This window comes from Mastomys coucha, unplaced genomic scaffold, assembly GCF_008632895.1.
Source record: "Mastomys coucha isolate ucsf_1 unplaced genomic scaffold, UCSF_Mcou_1 pScaffold21, whole genome shotgun sequence".
NCBI classification, from domain to species: Eukaryota; Metazoa; Chordata; class Mammalia; order Rodentia; family Muridae; genus Mastomys; species Mastomys coucha.
In genome coordinates this window covers 158,389,124-158,410,973 of record NW_022196904.1, presented here as the reverse complement: position 1 = coordinate 158,410,973, position 21,850 = coordinate 158,389,124, and positions in this window count along the sequence as shown.

Genomic DNA, 21,850 nt, shown 5'->3' with positions numbered 1-21,850 from the left:
GTGGAACCCAATGTGACCGCAAACCCGAAAGCCAAAGTGGGTGAGTGTTGTGTGGGGAACACGCGATCTAAGACAACCCCCAAAGACAGTGCACACTGTAGCACAGCATGCAAGTGTGTGAATGGGCCTTCTGGGTCACTGAAAAGGTGACAGAGGTCCCAGAGAGTTTCCTAGAAGCCCTGTGATATGAAGATCGTGGTGGAATGTGCCTTACTGTGTCAGAGGAAGTGTGTCAAACCTGGAAGAGTCCTGAGCAGGAGGCAGCTCAATTGTAGAGATCCATCAGCTAGAAGGACATCTCAGCCAAAGCTGATGCAGCACAGAGACAGACAGACAGACAGGCAGGCAGACAGACAGGGGGAGAGGGAGAGGGAGAGGGAAAGGGAGAGGGAGAGGGAGAGAGACAGAGAGAGATAGAGAGAGAGATGTGCATCCCTTCACTGTCCCGGCACTAACAGGAATGAACATGTAGATTTGAGTGACATTATGATTCTTACACCAAAGGCAGGCACTGCATTGATAAGTCATCACAAAAATATAGAGTTAAATCTCTTTACAATTGTGTTTCTAGACGGAGATGTGAACTCAGAAGTAAAATTATTCAATAAATTGAGAAGGAAGCTAGGGAGATGCCTTAGTAGTTAAGAGTTCTTGCTGCTCTTCCAGAGGACGGATGTTCCATTCCCAGCACCCACAAAGGATGGCTCACAGTCACCTTAAGCCTCAGCTCCAAGGGGTCCAATGCCCTCTTCTGGCCTTCCAGGCACCCACACACATATGGAATTCATTAATACAGACATACACAAAAACACATAAATACAAATAATAAAAAATATATCTAAAAGGTCTCCAACATGTGTTTTACAAACCTGCTGGCCATGCAGCCTGAACCATCCCAGGAGCTCTCTCTGTTTTGATTCATTCAATCCTTGAGAAACATTCAGCAGATCACAGTTTATTCCCATTTTACTGACAGGTAAATGTAGGCTCAGTGAGTGAGGCTGGGAGAACCCGTGTAACTGTGCAGTTTGTTGTTTGGGAACACAGGTTGTTCCCACATTTACTGGCACCCCTCCTTCAATCCTCCATTGACACAACTTCCTCTGTCTTGGGTGTCCCTTGGGTGTCCCTTATGGTGACCCACTTCTTTGCTTTTTCTCAGAACACTCCTAATTTGCACACTGCCCCCTTCCTGCACTGTTCAAATCCAACAGTTCATAGATACTTGCCTAGCCAGCCCCCTACCTATCCCTTTAGCACTTCCTGTATTCATCTGATCCCTTTATCAAAGGCAGCTGTGCAGCCTCAATGCTTGGTTAAGCTCATGTCAGCTACTGGAGTGGGAACCTTAGGGGTGTTCTGACTTGTGACTTTCCGGCACTTTAGCATTCTGAGCTGGCAGGTGGTGTGGGCCTTGTCTGTGTGTGTCAAATGAGATTGAAACCAAAATTCTAAAACATGGACTTAGCTTGGCCTGGAGCTTGACCATGTGCTTGGTCCCATGCTGCTTCTCCTCTTATTTTCCCCCAACTTGTTTTTTTTTTTTTTTTTTTAAACCACAAAATAGTTTAAAGAATTGTCCAGTGAAGAGTGACATGACCATCTAGCTTCTGTAATACCTACTCTCTTGTATGGGTGTTATCATATCTATCCGTCTGCCAACCCTGCTACCCAGCCTCTCTGGCTTTCAAACTCGTCCAATGCCTGAAAGTGCTTTGGACCAGATGTAGGATTAAGTCCCTTCCTCCCTCCATCTGTGTGTGGCTTTGATTATGTTTTTGGTTTTGTTTTTATCTTAACCTGTGTCTGATACCCCCTTTCGAAATTGAAAGTGGACAGCAATGCATGATTCGTAGAGTATAGCAAAAGCCACGTGAGATGGAACAAATATGGGGTCTGGGGCCTGGTATGTGTTCAGCTAATGGGTGTGGTGTGGGGTGGGGTGGGACACAATGCTTCCACTTGATCTGGGATCTGGTATGTGTTCAGCTAATGGGGGTGATGGGGTTTTGGGGGGATGGGACATAATATTTCTACCATCAGCACACTTTCTAGCAATTTGGGGTTTGGGCCACTCTTAGTTCCAGTCTCTAGTTTAGTCCCTGAAGAAAGAGAAATGCATGGAGCTGTCAATCTTAGGCCCTTCCTTGATGACGAGAAAGAAGTCTCTGGTTCTACAGCGTGAGGTGAAGTGATCTGCTTCAGGCTTGGAAACTGCATTAGAAATCCGGGCTCCCCCACCCCTACCCTCCACCCTGCTCCAAAAGCCATAGAACCACAGATCATTTGCTTAAACCCAGACAAGACCCAGGGTAGAGTCAATACTTGTTGAAATGTAGAACTTTCCTGGAACTTGAGAAGATTAAGGGAGAATGTCAGAGCTCTTCACAGCCATAAAATCCAGTTCCAGAGCTCCTTTATGCTGGGATTTGCGTATTTCAGAGTCTGAGCCCTCATTAGTACAATCCTCTAAGGAGCATCCCTATTATAGCGCCATCTTTTAATTAGGCTTCAGATCATCTTGCCCCTGAAATGGCCCTGTTGATGGCTGGAGACTGCAGGATGAGATCATGTTCTTTGGGGCTTTAGACCGGAAGGTATTTAGGACATTAGAGCTTTGGTAAGAGAAGCCTCATCCCTATTTGTTGTCTGTATAACCACAGTGCCCATGCCCAGACTCAGTCCTCACAACTTCTAGCATGCCCTTTAGCCAGTCACATTAGGGACATAATGGTGTGAATATTCACACTTTGGATATATGAATTGTGGTTCATCCATATGAAGTTTTCTGTGGCACATGCAGAATTGGACCTGCCAGTTTCAAATTTGTGTTCATGGGTGACAGGAAGAGTTGTTCACAGGTGAGCTGGAAAATGTCTAACATCCTTAAAAATCTCAACAGATTATCTCAGCCTCTTAGCTTAGTGCATGGTGTCGTATACCCTTAATTGCAGCATCCGGGATGCAAAGGCACGTGAATCTCTAGGAGTTCAAGGCCAGGATGGTCTACATAAAGAATTCCACGGCAGCCAGTACTACATGGAGAGACCCCGTCTCAAAAATAAATAGACAAATAAATAATTGTCTCTTGATTCTACATGTGTATGGTTCTTCCTAATAAAATCTGTGAGTGATGAAGTGTGTCTAGTTTTGAAAAGATGCTTTTTTGTTTTGTATTTTTAATTATGTGCATGGCGGGGGGGGGGGGGGGGGGGGGGGGGGGGGGTAGGTACGTGCATGTGAGCTCACTGCAGGTCAGAAAGGGGCTGTAGAATCACCAGGAGCTGGAGTTACAGGTAGCTTTGAGCCATCCTATGAAAGGGCTGGGAACTGAACTTGGGTTCTTATAGGATTGCTGAGGCATTTCTCCAGCCCCTAAGTAAATGGCTTTTTTGGTGTGAAGTACTTGTTGTTGGTGGTGGTGGTGATGGTGCTGGTGGCGGGAGGACGAGGAGGACAATGAACCCAGAGCTTCTCAAAACATAGGCAACCAAACATTCTGTAACTGTTGTCCTTTGCAGCCCCAAGAACAGCTTCTTTTAGATACAAAGTCTTAGTTGACCTTTTCATTTTTTTGCTTTGTTTCTTTTCAACTAAGAGAAAACTAATTGAAACAGAAAGATTGGGAGACTTTCTGAGATGGAATAGATTGGCTATGAAATAGAAGGGAAATGCAAGGAACCCAAGGAGACTCAGATAAGGAAAGCAGTGCTCTGAGGGAGGCTATCACAGATGCTGGGGTTATCAGCAGAGGGTACAGCCTAGAACACAAAGGCAGACATACAAAGGGAATGGCTGCACTTGATCTGTTTGAATAATACATCTTTCACATTTCATTATCCCGGACATCCACCAGACTAGTGCCATTAGGACAGAATTATAATTGCTCATATTTAGTGAATTTTCTTACTAGTCAAGTAACATTATTGGATACCTCCAACTCCTCAGAATTTCAGTCAGTAAGCCAGTCACAGACCATTTGGAGGAAAATGAAGACATTGTCATTGTCTAGGAATCTAGTGATATTACATGCTGCTGGTTAGATATTCTTTTTTAAGATGTAATATTGTAAAAACTTTCCAGGTGTTAGTTGCTTAGAAAAGGATTCTGTACATGATCATGCAATATTTCAAAAAAGATTTATTTTGGTGTGTGTGTGTGTGTGTGTGTGTGTGTGTGTGTGTGTATGAGAGAGAGGGGGGTGGATGTCATGTGTGTGGATGGACAAAGATGCCAGAAGAGGGTATCAGATCCCCTGGAGGTGGACTTCTAGAAGAACAGCAAGTATTACTTAAAGTCTCTTTGCTTGCCTGCCTACTTTTCTCCCTCCTTCTCTCCCTCCCCCTCCCTCCTTTCCTTTTTTCCTTCCATCCCGTGTAGGTGTCTGTGGAGACCAGAAGAAGACATTAGAGCCTTTGGAGTTAGAGTTCTAGGTGGTTGTGAGTTATGTGATATAGTTGCTAGAACCAAATTCTGGTCCTTTACCATAAAAATGGTAAGTCTTCTTAACCTTTGAGCCATCTCTCTAGCCTCAATGATCACGATTCCTTTAAAGTGAATGCTCTATCCCTAATACTTTTGATGACATGGATACCAATTCCATAAGTATCCCAGTTATGTTTGAAAGGTGACTGTAGGGCAACTGACTCTAAACATGGCAAAGTGTCAGGTACAGTGTAATTTTACATATTTTCTCTTGGTGGTACATAGTATACTTTTAAATAAAGCTCCAGGCAGTGGCGGCGGCTCATATTCAGTGTAATATGGAATTTACAAAAGAGAATATAGAAGGTATTCAACTTCAAACCATTTCCTATTCTTGATAATGGTTACCACCCAGAATTGATAAACATATGTAGAATTCTAGGAGAGGACCTACTGACTTGAATATGCCTAACTTTCAAACAGCCTAACTTCTAAGAAAGAAGCAAGGAAAGACCCCATGTACCTGAAGTAAATTGGTGATCACCGATCTCTCTCTACCTTCCAAGCATATCTAGAAGCCAGCAATTTGGACCGTGCACGGCACCATCCCCTCATACTAAGCTTGGGGCTGATGGCAGCCATCAAGACTTCTCCACACTCATTGCCACTAGTGCTGGTGTTCCTTGGCCTTTGTTCCTACTAATCTTCATGACCCTAGTGTCACCTAAAACACTTCCTTCTTGACACTCCAGTTAGCTGAATATCGTGCTGTGCTCTTTCTGTATCATTATTAAGACTACCAGTTTCAAACCTGCCCGGAAAAGCCTTCCAGGCTCTTCACTTCTCTCTACTTTGGCATTTGCCATTCACAACATAGAGGCCATTCAGCATACAATTTATTTAATTATAGTGTGGTAAAAGACACTTCTACCTTTTTCATAAAAATATATTGAAGACCCCAGCAAATGTCTTACAAAATACCAGCTTATAATAGTCTATATCTCTCTAATAGGTATATCTAAATCCTGGGCCAAAATAACAAGTAAAGTAGAGGAAGAGAAGAGAGGAAGCATTTGAATTAACCTGATTTCACCTTTCAGAAATTCTATTTTATTTAAGCTTCCGTAGACCGAGGTATTGCACGGCGCATGGACTAGATGAATGATCAAACAATGCTTTTTAGAAGGAAGCACAGTATATCATTGACAAATATGTAGGAGATCTGGCTGGCTGGTGGCTCTTGCTGGGGGAAGGTCTCTTCCTACCCATCAGGAGCATCTGTCTGGGGATGTTACCTGCATAGCTTAGGTCTATAGCAGAGCATGATAATGAACTCCTGCCTAATCATGTAAATATTATTGCTGAAGGGGAAACATGAGTGGGGCTGGAAGGGTGATCCAGATGCAGAAAGTCCCAAGTCTTTTATGTAAGCAGTTAATTAGGCAGCAACTTCAAGTCTGGAGACAGGTCCCATGGTGTTAATCAAGTGGAATATCACCAGCTGCTAAAAGAGTAGGCTCTTTCCAGACAGGAGAAGCATGCAGCCGTGGGAGGAAATCGTCTAAGGATCCAGTAGCTAAGAGTCCCAGTGGAAGAAGTGTGGGAAGGTGTTGAACAGGCATCACCATGACAGATCAAACACCCTGGAGTCGGTGTCGAAGTTTAGGGACAAGCCTACATTTGGAAGCATTTAGAGGTGAGTTTAACTCTCAGTTCCCCTTTTGCTAGCTTTGGAAAATTTAAATGAACAAGGTCAGCCTTAGTTTCTTCAAATTTAAGATGGAGGTGGCAAGGCCTCCCTGATGAGGCTTCTTAAAGATGAGAGGCCTCACCAGGGATACCCAGGGGCAGGTGGGAGGCTGTGACAGTGGGACGGAGTGGGGTCTGGATTTCTCTCTGCTACTAACTTAGCCTCTGCGATCCTGGGTGTACGTTTATGTGTTTAAAGCTTGTTCTTTCCTTTTTCTGAAAGGGCAGGAGAGTTCTGGCTGGTGCTAGCAGATGAGCTGCTGGCTACCCTGACAGAAGAAACTCAGAGAGATAAAAATGGGGTGAGACATGGCGGGATCCACTGCTGTGGGTGACAATGTGGTCATCCCAGGCAAATTCCATGTTCACTTTCACCTCTGTAACTTCCTTTCTCTAGGTCTGGCTGGAGGCCACCTGAAGTCAGCTATCTTCTACCTTTACTATATGGCTAGCTGGCTGTTGGGCATCACAGGTGGCAATGCCACATGGAGCATGTCTGTTCAGGGGGTAGAGGCTTTCAGCATACAACGAAGACACCTGGGAGGAAGCCATGAATTTTGGAAGGTAGGTGGGACCTGTCTTGTACTATCAGCATTAGTTTCTTTCCTTACATTCCTCAGCATGCCATCTTGCTTCTCTCCCGTCCCCTTGTCAATGCTAAGTTGCTGATTTCCCCTGATCGTAAGACTTTCCCTGATGGACGGAGGTAATCAGGGTGCTATGTTTCCTCCTGGAGCTTATATACATACACAAGGCATGGCCAGGAAGCAGAAAGAATAGTCCTAATTCATGCTTTTACTTTTACCTCTTGTTTTTAAATCTCAGAGTATACTTAATAACATTGTCTGTAGGTAAAGAGTCACAAGCTGGGATGGTGGCCTAGCAGCTGGCATTCCTTCCATCTCTCTGCTACATCCAGGCCTGTGAGATAGCTGCTACGTGTTTATATTTTGTAGTCACACCTACAGCTGGAATACCGAGGAAATGAGGTGGGGAGAGAGAATGGTTTTTTTTCCTATTGAAACTTGACTCACATTCAAGAAGAGATTTCGTCCCAAATTGGCCCAAACTAACGAAGTTGAGGGGGGAAAACATTCACAGTCAAGATTCTAATTTTTCAGTTTGTGTTTCTCACGTGGCTTACTCACAGTGACTCATAGATTCTAACACAATGTGCGCCTCAGCTTTGCTTTTGATAGAGATGACTGCCTGCAGCAAGGTTGCAGTTGGTTAAATAGCTTGAATTCTGCTCATTCAACATCCCCGTTTTGGTGCCAACAGTGGCGGCAACAACCGTGATGATAAAATTGCAGCGGTTTATTTTTTTTAAAAGTTTAAGTCCTCATCGGCTTTGGAAAAAGAGCCAAGAGCAGGGGCAACTGTGAACTCCGTGGAATATAGGTGACTTTCTGTCCCTAGGAAGACATCCCCAACTTGCTAGGCCACTTCAAGGGGATATAGATGGGAAGGAAACACATCTACAGGGTGAAACTGAGAAACAGCACTTGAACGATGGTCACAGATCAAAGCAGGACTCAGGGGCAGAGTAACTGTGGACAGGAGGAGACTCTGGCAGTGAACGAATGAGAGAGGAAGGCAGGGCAAGCAGAGCGGCCTGAGTGGTTTAAGCTATAAAGAACACTAAACAGGAAACAAGATGACCAGGAAAGAAATGAGAAGGAATCCTTCAGGTGCCTGAAACTTGAGAAAGACGATCACTCCGAAGGACCGGAAGTTGGTTCTTCACAGGGAGGTAAGTCTCCGGAAGGAGTAAATAGGACATCATGCAGTGAGGAACTACACTTCTTTCCATCCACTTCTATAGACTCACAGGACATTCATTGGAAGTCTAAGATGGTTCTGCAGAGGGTTTGGTAATTTTGAGATGTGGAGACTGATAGAGATCTGTTGGAGATTGATTTTAATGAACTGATTCAATTGGGAATCTGCATGCCCAAATGCTAAAGGTCCTTGTCCTAAATTGGTTTGTGATCAATCAATAAAGATGACAATGGCTAATGGCTGTGCACAGAGCAGGGCACTTAAAGAGTTGGTTGGGTAGGACAAGAGAGGAACGGGGCTGATTCGCCATGTCTAGGGTAAGAAGCATGTAACACAGTAATGGCAGGACATAAAGCCAACCGGCCATGTGAGATTTCAGGTGAGTGGCCACTGGCCACTTCCTCGATCGGGCCTGGGGTTGCAGGGGAAATTTTAGGAGTGCCCAGCCTTTGAGGTAGCCAAGGCATTTAAAAATAAGCTAATGTGTATGCCTGTCTTTCATTCGAGGATCCAAATATAGTTCCTGGGTGGCTACGCGTGCATGCAGTCCGCTGGGAGCGAAAGCAATGGAGCAAAAATTCCCGAAACAGAGATCAGCCAAGCTGGGTACTCTAGGTTCTGTAGTACTACTCAGTGGTGTTTATCCTGCAATTTGCAGTAGTTCTTCATGAATGTGTAGGAAGTAAACAGGATGCCTATGAATATACAAGATGCCAACATCATGTACAAAAACAAAACAAAAAATTATTAATACCATCCTCAAACCTTCAAGCTTTCCCCAATGGGGAAAGTCATAGACAACCCCAGTATCATTAGCCCATTGGTATCTGAAGAAGCAAAAGTGTTTAAGAGCAACATCAGTGTATTTGAGCTAGATACATTTTAACACAGAAGAAGTTGTTATCAAATAGGACATTATATTGGAAAATAAGTTTTTTTTTTAAAAGTGGGAATCAAGGAACACACACACACACACAAATCCAGTGAGTTTTCAAGGAAAACAAATAATTGATTTCTGAACACATATTTTGAAATGATGTAGTTATTTTACATAGCTCATTTTGAGTGTCATACAGCACATTTTAATGCTCCTAAATTCTCAAGGGGGAAGCAATTAAAGAGTATATAATGCACTTTCTTCCTTCTAAGCTAGAGTGAACCTAAAATAGAACTTTGTAGATGTTGAATAAAGAGTCACATATTAGATTTAAATTTTGGCTTCTAGCGACAGAACACCTTGGTGAGGACAGTGGCTCTACCACATATCAGCTGTGTGAACTGAGTGAAAATCACCCATGCATATTACATGATCAACTGTCTTCCAGGATGGTTTTGAGTATTAAATGAGATAATCTATGTCAACCTCACTATAATAAACATTCTGAATGTTACAGAAAAACATGGAGGGATGCGTTGCCTAGCTTTCTATCACTGTGACAAAATGCACAAGAACCATTGGCTTGGAGGAAAGGGGTTTTGTTGTTGTTTTGTATTTTGTTTTTCCAAGATGTCAGTTTCAGAGGTTTCAGCCCATGGCTGATTGGCTCTGTTGATCTGTGGAAAGACTGTTGTGGGAGTCCATGGTGGACCAAAGGTCATGTTGTTTGGGAAGGAAAAAGAGAGAAATAGTTAAAGACTGTTGTTCCAATATTCCCTTCAAGAGCTTGTCACTAACAACCTATCTTCCTTCCACTTGAACTCACATCTGAAAGGTTCTAAAACGTTTGGTCTTGTTTTTAACAAGTACAGTTGGTATAGCAATTGGTAAGCAGCATCTTTCCTTGATTAGTTTTATGTATTTTTTGTTTGAATTTCCTTATCAGGATTATGAACCTTTTTAAAACTTAGGAGCCATTTTCATAGGCAACTATTCCTAAAAACAAACCAGCAAAGAAAAACCAAAAAAACCCAGCATCATCTCCTGAGGTATCTGCCGTGTTAACTTTTTATTTTAGAAGACAAGGTCCTTACCAGATTTTTGTAGATATTGAGATGACATGACCATCAAGAATGATAATTATAGTATGAGATTTCTGGGTCCTAAGTCTCACTAGATTCAACTCATTGAGAAGTTGCTTAATATTGATGAGCCCCTTTGTCCTTATCTGTAAAATTATTATTATATTAATCTTGATTCATGAAATTAATATGGCAGCAGTTATTCCTTAACCAGCTAATTCTCCAACAACCACACAGAAATACTCAGGTCTATTAAAATTGTCTTGAGCCAAATACTGAGCATTCCTCCATTCTAAACCTCCAAGCTAATCAGGCTTTCTTCCAGGCAATACTCTTTTCTTCCTTGAATTTTTTCATCCTTTCTTGACTCAGCTCTCTTCTCCTGATGTTTTCTCGAACTCCTTCATGACTCCTCTTTACTTCCATCACTTTCTCCATGCCTCCTAGAGTTGGAAATCCCACCTATTCTCTCTAAAGCTCTGTTTTGGCTCTTTGGCTTTTATTGATTGTCAAGGCAGAGAATAAAGAAGGAACAATGCTTATATAAACTTGAGGTGGGAGCTTCTAAGAATAAACATAATAAAGCCATGTTGGGATTGAAATAAAATTCAAATAGGGGAAGAGAAATCGGCATTTGAAAACACAAGGGTGAACTTTACACAATGAATGAAAACATTATGCTACATTTATCTTTAAAATGGGGATCCTAGCTGAATAAGATGGGAATGCGCCTTTAATCCCAGCACTTGAGAGGCAGAGGCAGGCAGACCTCTGTGAGTTCAAGACTAGACTGGTCTACATAGTAAGTTCCAGGACAACCAGATTTTGTAGTGGAACTCTGTCTCAAGCAAGCAAGCAAGCAAGCAAGCAAGCAAGCAAGCAAGCAAGCAAGCAAACCAACCCTGGAGATCCTATGTTCAATGATTGGTTTTCATTTATTTATTTACTTATTTTTCTTTTGAGATAGAATATTGCAATGAGTCACAGGCTATGTATCACATCCTCCTGCCTTTGCTTCTTAAATGCTAGGATGAATCATCATGCCTACTTTTGACTTATACTATTAGTTGAGCATTTTCCACAAGAGACCATGGAAATGAAAGATAATATAATAAAACATTTTTCTTTATCTTATAAATAATATAATAAACATCTGGACTCCAAATTTACAATGAGAATTTGAATGGTGTCTTTGTCAGCACTTTCTATTTTCTCTTTTAGTCAGATAGACTCTCTGAGAGTATAGTTAGATAGACTTGACAAACACAGGATCTACCCATACCCCTTACTAGGACTGTGGCAGACATTACTAATCTATCTGGAATGTCTATCTATTGAATTCATAGTTGCCTCCAAAGTTTTCTCCAAGCAATACTCTAGACACTGTTGGCAATTTGATGAGTATTTATGATATAAGTAACTAAAATTCTTTTTGAAAGGTGAGTCAATTTCTACGAATTAGATTTGCTTAAGGAGAACCGGATTGATTATTAGGTTGATTACTAGAGTTCATTATAGATCTTGAGTTATTTTTCAGATTTTTTATCAAGTATATATAGTATTTTAATAACGATGATGACATTAGAAAGAGTTTAGAAAAAGATGACTTTCTTTTTATTTAGTTCTGTTAATTGTTTTCCACATAACATTTTTATTGATTCTCTGGGAAAGCTGTATCATGTACCCCATAACAATCCCTTCCCACTCCTTCCATGTCTACCTCCCCTTTTGTGACTGACCCCAAAAGAAGTAAAAATAAAAATAGGTCTACTCCGTGTTTTCTATATACTCGTTGGAGCATGGTCAAACTTTTAGTGGCTTTCCCTTTCAATAGAACTGAGTTTTTTCCCCTCCATATCTCTGCTAGAGGCCATCAGTTGTGGAATGCTGGTCTTCAGTCTCTTTATCACCTCTAAACGTTCTCTTTGGTGGTTTCCTGTCTAAGCCATTATGTTTTTAGGGGGATTGTCACAGCAGCCTTCCATGTCTTCTTAACTGTGCATCTGCAGTCATCAATAGCACAGAAAAAGTATCTTCCTTGCTCTCCACAGTCAGTGGGAGCATGGATCATGGACCGCTGCATGGTTTCTGGCAATAGCACAGACCACTACAGTAGGACCATGGACATAGACAAGGCCCTTGAGGATGCCTGGACCGCACCCTTCAACATGGCCTCAGGTGATAGTGCAGCTGGTAGCAGCAAGGACCTGGACATTACCATGGACACAGAAGGCAGTGTAGGGTACTCACATCAATATGGCCGCCAGCAGCAGAATGGCCTATGGACATGGATGTGACTTCAAGCTTCAGCACAGACTGTGGACATCTGCATGGCCCTTGTGGCTTACCACAAACATCATCCCAGCTCCCAACAGATGTGCTGTCTTTTCTGCTGTGTGCTGGTGCCCAACCACCAGTTTGGTTTATTTTTACATCTTTAAAATAAAAAAATAATTATGTCATTTCTCTCCAATTTATTTTTTTCTTCCAACCTTTCTCATGTCTTCCACCCACCTTCCTCCCTCTCAAATTCCTGGCCTCTTTTTGTCTTACTTTTGTTTTGTTTTGTTTTGTTTTGCTTTTTCAAGACAGGGTTTCTCTGTGTAGCCCTGGCTGTCCTGGAACTCACTCTGTAGACCAGGCTGGCCTCAAACTCAGAAATCCACCTGCCTCTGCCTCCCAAGTGCTGGAATTAAAGGCATGTGCCACTGCCGCCCAGCTTGTCTTACTATTACATGTATATTTTTGGAACATAAATGTATAAATACAACCTTCTGTATCCTTTTAGTTTGTATGTATGTATATGACTTCAGAGCTGACCACTCAGTAATAGATAACCAATGTTGGCACTCTATGCTGGGGAAGACTATTTCTCCCACTCTCAGGATTCTTTAATCGCCTGTAGTCCTTTGTCCATGGATGGGGTCCATGAGATTTCCCTCTTCCAATGTGAGCATGTTTGTTGGTATGTCCTTGTTCATATCTTGTTCAGGCAACTATGCTGTTATCACAGGTGAAGCTTTCCTGTAATTTATAGGAGACACGATCTCAGAGCCTATTTCCTGGTCCTTGGGCTCTTACTATCACTCTAACTGCCCTCCTCCTATGATGTTTCATGAGCCTTCTGAGCAGGAATTATATTGTAGATCTGTTTATTGGGGTCGGGCACTCCATGATCAGTTGTTTTCTGCGTTTTGTTGAGACCCAGTTGTAGTTTCCTGGAATGGTCTCTGTCTGTATCAAAAAGAAAGAAATAAATGGTTTTCTACTCTCATTCCAGTAATATATCTTCAGAAGTGTCCTGCCCACCCCCCTCTGGAAGATGTTTTCAAGCAGACTCCTTCTGAAGGTCCAGTCAGAAATGATGATGAATAATCCTCTCTCGTGCCTTTGAATAAACAGAAAGAGCTACATAAAAGAGAGGGAGAGAGTTGGCTGGCAACACTCTGGATCTACTCTTTGTGCTGCTATGGAAGATTCTGTTGAGACAGATGACACTGATAGCTATGGTTCTTAAGAAGAGATTTGCTACAGCCTGAGAAAATGTATTTGGGATGTGGCTCCTGCAGCCATTGACTTGGTGAATAATTTCCCAGAATGGTAGCTTAGTTGCCATTGTTTAATGCATCTTACAGCTGGGTGCCTTTTATTGTACCTTGGAAGAAAGATGCAAATGATAAGTGTGAAGATTGGCTCCTCTGTGCTGATTGGTTTATAGACATTAAACTCTGCATTCTGTAGCATCTTGTAATCAGCATTGTTACATATCATCATGGGATCCTATTCTTCAAGAAAGAGTAGTTTTGCTCAATAGGAATCACTTTAGAAGACAAGAAAATCTGTGCTTCAGAGGAAGCTCTGTCTCCTACCAATCAATACAGAGAGATACCTCCAATGGAAAAGATTTAGAGGGTGTACTGGCTGATTTTGTGTGTCAACTTGACACAGGCTGAAGTTATCACAGAAGGGAGCTTCAGTTGGGGAAGTGCCTCCATGAGATCCAGCTGTGGGGCATTTTCTCAATTAGTGATCAAGGGGGTAGGGCCCTTTGTGGGTGGTGCCATCCCTGGGCTTGGAAGTCTTGGGTTCTATAAGAGAGCAGACTGAGCAAGCCAGGGGAAGCAAGCCAGTAAGAAATAACTCTCCATGGCCTCTGCATCAGCTCCTGCTTCCTGACCTGCTTGAGTTCCAGTCCTGACTTCCTCTGGTGATAAACAGCAGTGTGGAAGTGTAAGCTGAATAAACCCTTTCCTCCCCAACTTGCTTCTTGGTCATGATGTTTGTGCAGGAATAGAAACCCTGACTAAGTCCGAGGGTTACACTGGGAAGAAGAGGAGATTCAAGAAGTTGGAAAGTGTAGGAAGAGATGCTCAAAGTAAAAAGATACAGAGTAAGTTAATTATGCCATATCATTTTACATGTGTTAGGTAAGCAAAATCAAGAAGCTGGCACAGACCTAGGCTCATGGAAACCCTCGTGCACTGCTAATAGGGTAGAAACTGGCATAGACACACTAGAGGCAGTAGAAAACTAGATCTTTGTTTTCTCTCTGATACAGCAGGCCAAGTCCACTTCTGGGCATCTGTTTCCAAAAAGGAATGATCAAAACCCATATGAATCAGATACAGAGGTGTCCCAGCTTGCTTGGAATAGATATAGTAAGCATCTCTGGTATTGGTATAATTACTAACATCACTCTTTCATTTCAAGAGTATACATCCTCTGGGGTTATTTGTGTTTGCTACTGTTCTCATCTTCACATCACTGTAACCAATAGCTGACAAGAAGCAACTTAAGGGAAGAAGGGGTCATTCTGGCTAACAATTAAAGTGGAGATGCTGCTTATAATGGTGGGGCAGGCATGGTGGAGGGCAGGTGAAGTGACCAGTCACACTGAATCCACAGTTAGGAGGTGAAGGGTAGACAATAGTGGTAATGAGGTAAAAGCATCAAAACCCACCTTCAGTGACCCACTCCTTTTATATATGAGTGTATATATGTGTACTCAGTCTCTCTCTCTGTGTCTCTCTCTCTTGCTCCCTCCTCTCTCTCCCTTTCTCTCTCTCAAAACTATAAAGGTCCAAATTCTTTTCTGACACTCAGTGCAATCTCGTGATTGTATTTCATAGGGACTCCTGTAAAAATATTTTTAAAAGCATTAGAAGTTACATACTTCTAATATACAATGGCACAAAGTAAAGATTTCCATTCCAAAGGAGGTGGTGGGAACATACAAAAGAAAAATTAGAACAAAGCAAGAACTCAACCCAACACACTAGACCACAAGACTCTGCAGCTACATATCCAACAGCTAGGACTCATGACTCTCATCTGGGCTCCAAAGGCCTTGGTTAGCCCTGTTTCCTCAGCTCTTCTACCCACAGCACACAAAGCTTATCTCTTGGGCCAGCTACATCCCCACCTGCTGCTTACATTGGAAGATGGTCTACTGTCCTGACATCACCACCATTGTGGAATCTCCACTGTACCTTAGACTTCACCTTCAGAACATCACAAAAACATCTTTTCAGGGCCTGGCTTCAGTGATTTTCTTTTTGGAGCCTTGTCATGAGACTCTATTGGTCCCCTACTGTTGTATCTCACATGCCAGTGCTCACTGTGGCTGCTGCTGCAAAGTTTTACAAGCAGCTTGAGATGGAGTCTGGCCCCTTCAGATCAAAGCTGCAGTATCAGTGTATGTCTAGGAGGATGAATATGGGAAACTATTTTCAGCGGGAAGTTTTATTTGATCAGGAAACTCCTTGGGCAACATTTTTAGCTCAGGCTACCTCTTTTCAAATGAATTAGCCTTTCCACCAATTGGTTCCATAAGTGGGTGGGACCTTGTCATTGGGGCACATGTCCTGTTGTCTCATCTTTTTGGTTGCTTTTTCTCCCTCATTATCTGAAACTTCACAGTCACTCACTGCTCTTCTCAACAAGTTGCCATTTGTCATATTTTTTCTGCTCCACTTTTCACTCTCTCCCATAGCAGAACCTGATTAAGAGCAGAGAGCAGTAACCATGACATGGCTTAAACCCTATCCTGTCTTGTGATTTCCTCTGCCAAACAAATTAGTACATTACTTTTGAATTCAGCCTCACAGTTGGTAGAATGAAGCCAAGTTGCTGTTGTTGTTGTTGTTGTTGTTGTTGTTGTTGTTGTTGTTGTTGTTGTTCTTCTTCTTCTTCTTCTTCTTCTTCTTCTTCTTCTTCTTTTTCCTCTTCCTCTTCCTCCTCCTCCTTTTCCTCCTTCTCTTCTCCTCTTTCTTCTTCTCTCCTCCTCCTCCTCTTCTTCCTCTTCTTGCTCCTTTTCCTCCTCTTCCTCCTCCTCCTTCTTCTTTGTTTTTCTCAAAAAAATGTGTGCACTCATTTTTTTTAGGGGGCTAGTCAGAGTTAATGGATTTGGGTTTGTTTTTCTTCCACCTTTACATGGGTTCTGGGGTCAAACTCTTACTTTAGGCTCTCAAGACATACTTTTCCTGCTGAGCCTCCACTGTCTGCATGTCTCTCAGCATTCCTGTCTTCCGACTCCCACTAGCATGGCCCATTAAGCTTATAGCAGTCTAGGGCTTCTGTAGTCTACAATTCCAAATTATTTCACATTCCTCCTGAAAACCCACCCTCGAGGCCTACAAGCCACACCATCAGGCTTATCATAGCAGAACACTTCATACCAATGTTCTCTGTCATTTGCTGCTCTCATTGACTAAATCCCTGCCGGGAAGAGACTTCAGGGAGGAAGGATTTATTTTGGCCTATGGTTTAAGATGCAGACCAACCTGACAGGGAAGGCATCACAATAGGGATAGGAGGTTACTGGTCTGCAGGAAGCAGAGAACAAACAGGAAGTGGAGCTAGACTCACCTCCTGTGACCCACAGCCTCCAGTGAGGTTCCACCTCCTGCACTTTCCACAGCCTTCCAAACAGTGCCACCATCTGGGGACCAAGCGCTCGACCACTCCAGCTCTGGGGTAGCTCTGGGGTACATTTCACACCCAAACCACAGCTGTGGTCTTCCCAGCACATTTGCCGTGGCGGGAAGTGGAAAGGCAAAGTGTGTTAGTTAGGCTCTTGTTATTTAGCACAGAGAAGCAGCAGACTAAATGTGCTTGTAGTAAAACACTTGCATCTTAAAAGCAGAGCTGGATGGGAAGAGAAACAGATTGAGTTTATAAAAGTTACATTTGCATGGAGTTAAGGCCACAGCAAAAGCTGTACATTCTACAGAACTATAAAGCAGCCAAAGGGTGTGGTCAGTACTGTTATCCTGTGGCAGGAAAGGGAATATGCTGGATGCAAGAGACAGAGTGGGAGGAGCCTTGGCTGGACCAAAAAAGCTAATGAACACAGAGAAATGTGATGATTCTACCTCAGGTCCTGGGTTTAAAAAGTAAGAATTCTATCAAAATACATGGAACTGAGGGAATTTTTAAAAAGTACTCAAAAGAAAAAAAAAAAGAAAGAAAGAAATACTCAAATGTGAGCTTTCTTGGGAAAGAGGTATTTATTTAGTTATCCTCCTCCCACCTCTTTCAAGTTCCACAAAGTGCTGGATGGCGGCTGCTTAAATCACTGTTTGAAATTGGACAAAATGAATGTTAAAATGTTTAGACAAAGAAGCAGACGCGCATGTATATGGAATTACAGCATGTAAGGCAAAAGCAGTGTGAAGCTAAGATCTAAAACCCACAGCAGATGGGCTTGGAGAGATGCCAGGGATGGGTTTCAGATTTGGCACTGAACTGGCCAGCAAGCAACATACAGAAAGGAGATGCCCTCACATACAGGATCTGTGTTGTCGAAAGGAAGAACCACCCACAAACTTGAGAATCCTAAAAAGCAGCGTACATTTCCCATTCTGAAGCCAGAGAAGTTTGTTTCCAAGCTCATTAAAGAGGGCAGCACGTGATGGACTACTGACCCAGAGAACTCGTTTCCGCAGGAAGATTCATTTCAAGGCTGTGTTGAAAAGCAGAATATTAATTTACTCTAATGGAATTGAGGACTCCTTGATTTCCATAGAAAAACCAGGTTGCAGCTTGGTTGAAACCCCAGGACATGTTCCTTTGTATCCATAACCCAGTAGCCTTCAGAAACATGGGCTCTGCCATTAGGTCATGAATCACAAGGGCGGGAGACTCCTGGTCATTACAGCTCTGGCTAATAAGAACAGGAAGAGAAGGGTCCTTCATCCAGATTCTGGGAGAGGTGCCATCTGGGCCCCTGAGGAGCAGGTGAGAGACTTTCCCCGTCTCTTTCTAAATAGTTTCAACTGCCATTAAATTTTTATCGACTGTAAGCCAAACCTAGTAAGTGTAGCATGCATAGAAAGCAAATCTGTCGCGGCTGTCTAGGGACAGGGCTCATTGTTTAGTGGCAGACATGTGCAAAAGGGGTTTACTCTGAGAAATGCTCTTCAGATGTACACTTGGAGGAAGAGAGACAGAGACAGACAGATAGACAGATGGATGACAGAGACCAATAGAGATAGAAGCAGAGAGACAGATACAGAGAGAAAATCTATGACATTCTGTTTTACCCTAGGTTTGGGGCCAATACAGTTCAAGCTATTTTGAAGCCTGGTATAAATAACCCTTGAGCATATCCAATTATACTTGATTTTGTATTCACCAAGCAACTCCTGCTTATTAATTCAATTTCGAAGAGTCTGAGGAAGGAAATGGTGGATGTGCCAAAGCTGCTGTAATTATTCCCTCCCTGTAGCCAGGCCTCATGCAGTGTGACTTTGAGATTTCTCCCTGCAATTCATACAGCACAATTCCTTACCTCTCTCTGGACTGGCCTTGTGTTATGTTGTGGTCAGTGGACCAGTGTGCCAATGTTGAACCTAGGTCTCAAGAGGCCCTGCATGTGCCTCTCCCATTCATTGAATCATACACAACCACCATGAGATGAACATGGGGCAACCTGTGCCACGATGAGAAGGAAGGTGTATTTGGTCTATTTGCTGGCAGGCTAACCTGCATAAGGCTATGGGATTTTTCAAAACACTCCTCCAATTCCAGTTTACCTGTGAGGAGAAGGATCTAGAAGAGAGGCATTGTAAGAATTCAATATACAGACATGAAAATGGTCGGAGGAGAGTGGATGCTAATTACTCCCACTGGATCAAGCAAACCTCCTGTGCTGGTTAGTTTGCACTGTCAACTCAAGAAGTCCAAGATCACTCGGGAAGTGGGTCACGCTTGAGGAACTGTGTGAAGCAGATTGGCTTGTTAGGCATATCTGTAGGAGATCTTTCTTGATCGTTAGTTGATCTGGAAAGATTAGTTGATATAGAGTGATTGTTAGTTGATATAGAAAGATGTAACTCAGTGTGGGTGATGGCACCATTTCCCAGGCAGGTTAAGAGCAGAGAGCTAGATGAGAGCAAGCAAGCAAGCAGGCAGTGTGCATGCATCGCTTTCTCTCTGCTTGGGAAGGAGATTGTGCTATAACTAGCTGCTTACATCCGTACCTTTGGGCTGGAGAGATGGCTCCATGATTAAGAGCACTGTTTGCTCTTCCAGAGGACATACATGTGATTTCAGCATCCATATGGCATCTTATAACTATCGGCAACTAAACTTCCAGAGACTCCAACATTCTTCTAGCCTCCCCAGGCACTGGACTCCTACATGGTGGACATATTATACATGTGGGCAAAACACTCATACATATAAAGTAAAACAAGTCTTTACTGGGTGATGGTGGTGCACACCTCTGATCGTAGCACTCAGGAGTCAGAGGTGGGTGCGTCTCTGAGTTTGAGGCCAGCCTGGTCCACAGAGCAAGTTTCATGACAGCCAAGGCTATACAGACAAATCCTGTCTCAAAATAAAAATAAAAGTTCCTGCCTCTACTTCCCTCAGTGATGGACTATGACATGCAAATTGTAAGCTTAATAAACCTTTCCTCCCTTGTGTTGCTTTTGGTCAGGATGTCTACACACACACACACACACACACACACACACACACACACTGAAATATGCATTATGCTGTAATTGGCATTTTTTAAAGAATGTATTAAATTCTTAGAATTTAGGTCACCTCTTTTCCATTCCCTGCTAGCTCCAGTGACAGTGGCAGAGGGTTGTTTTCTGTTCGAGTGTCTTTAATTCCCCAGACTTTCTCTGCACCTGCTGTGGTGGCAGCCACAACAGCTCCTCACAGAGCTGTGCCTCTCTGCTGGGCTGTAGCTCATCACCTCTCCTCTGGGAAATGACAGGGAGTTGTGTACCAAGTACCTGTCAAAGATTGAAGCTGGGAAAGCCAACTTTTAATTGGGTTCTGTAGTGGTTTCCGTGGCCAGACCTGACCCCCTGGCATTTTCCTTTTCCTGGTGTCAGTTTTATTGTGAGGAGTTTGGTAGGGCCTGGGTGCATCTTCCCTCTGAGTCCCTGCTTTCTGTTAGGATGTGCTGAGCCTCATAATTGCCACTGCTGTTGGCTGGCAGATCTTTTGATAGCTGGAATGGAGGCCCATGGGACTCACTAATGACACATAGGGAGATTCTCCAGGTGAGACGCTGCCTAGGAGATACCATGTTGAAAACGTGCCTGTCTGTGTCCAGCAAGCCATGAAAGATTTCCTCCTTTTAAAAACCACTGAAGGAGCCAGGCTGGTGTTCTTCAGGCTCCCCATATAGCAGGATGAGGAGTTCAGGTTCAGGTTAGAAATGTCAAGGAACTTTGGGAATATTTTGTGAAATTAAAATTTTATTCATGCTCATTCTCCTGTGAAGACCTAGAAATAAGAAATTAAAGACCTAGGCCATTATGGTGAGGTGATTCCTGGGACGGGAATGTGGAGCCTGGATTTGAGGCTCACTTGGGGAACATCCTGGCTCTGCGGTGCTAGCTGTGTGCCCCCAGGCAAGATACGTGCATAGCTTTTCTGAGACTCTATGGAGTGATATTGGTATTAAATTTGTCATGAGGATTAAGTAATTTAAATGTGTATAATATCTAGTATGGGGCTGAGAGCGTATATGCACTGGATAAATGTGAGCTCAATTTCTCACTCTCTTCTCACCATTTCTAACTTGATTGTATTACTGTTGTTTGTTTTCCTGCTCTCTCTGTTGTGGGTGTGCACATGTGTACACACACAGATGTACACACATTAACCCCCCCCACACACACACACACACACATCCACTAGTGGTAGATGGGTTTTTGGAGAACAAGATAGCCTGTATATATCAATCTTTAAATATATATGATTTTTCAACCTAATAAGTTCACATAACTGTGTACTAAAACTATGATCCAAATTTTAAAAATTTACAAAGCTATAGTCATAACAAGACTGACTGTTGCTTTAGCCTGGGGATCCATCCCATATACAGTCTCCAAACACAGACACTGTTGTGGATGCCAAGAAGGAGCCTGATATACCTGCCTCCTGAGAGGCTCTGTCAGAGCCCGACAAATACAGAAGGGGATGCTCACAGCCAACCATTGGACTGAGCACAGGGTCCCCAATGGAAGAGTTAGAGAAAGGACTGAAGGAGCTGAAAGGGTTTGCAACCCCATAGAAAGACCAACAATATCAACCAACCAGATCTTCCCTCCCCCAGAGCTCCCAGAGACTAAACCACCAACCAAAGAGTATACATGGAGGGTCCCATGGCTCCAGCCACATATCTAGCAAAGGATGGCCTTGTTGGGCGTTAATGGGAGGAGAGGCCCTCAGTCCTGTGAAAGCTCAATGTCCCAGTGTAGGGGAATGCTAGGGTGGGGAGGAGGGAGTGGGTGAGTGGGTGTGGGAACACCCTCATAGAAGCAGGGAGAAGGGGAATGGATATGGGGTTTCGGGGGGCGGACTGGGAAAGGGGATAATATTTGAAATGTAAATAAAGAAAATATCCAATAAAAGAGAAATGATCTTTTTGATCATTTCTGATTTGGCTTATTTTTTTAAAAGA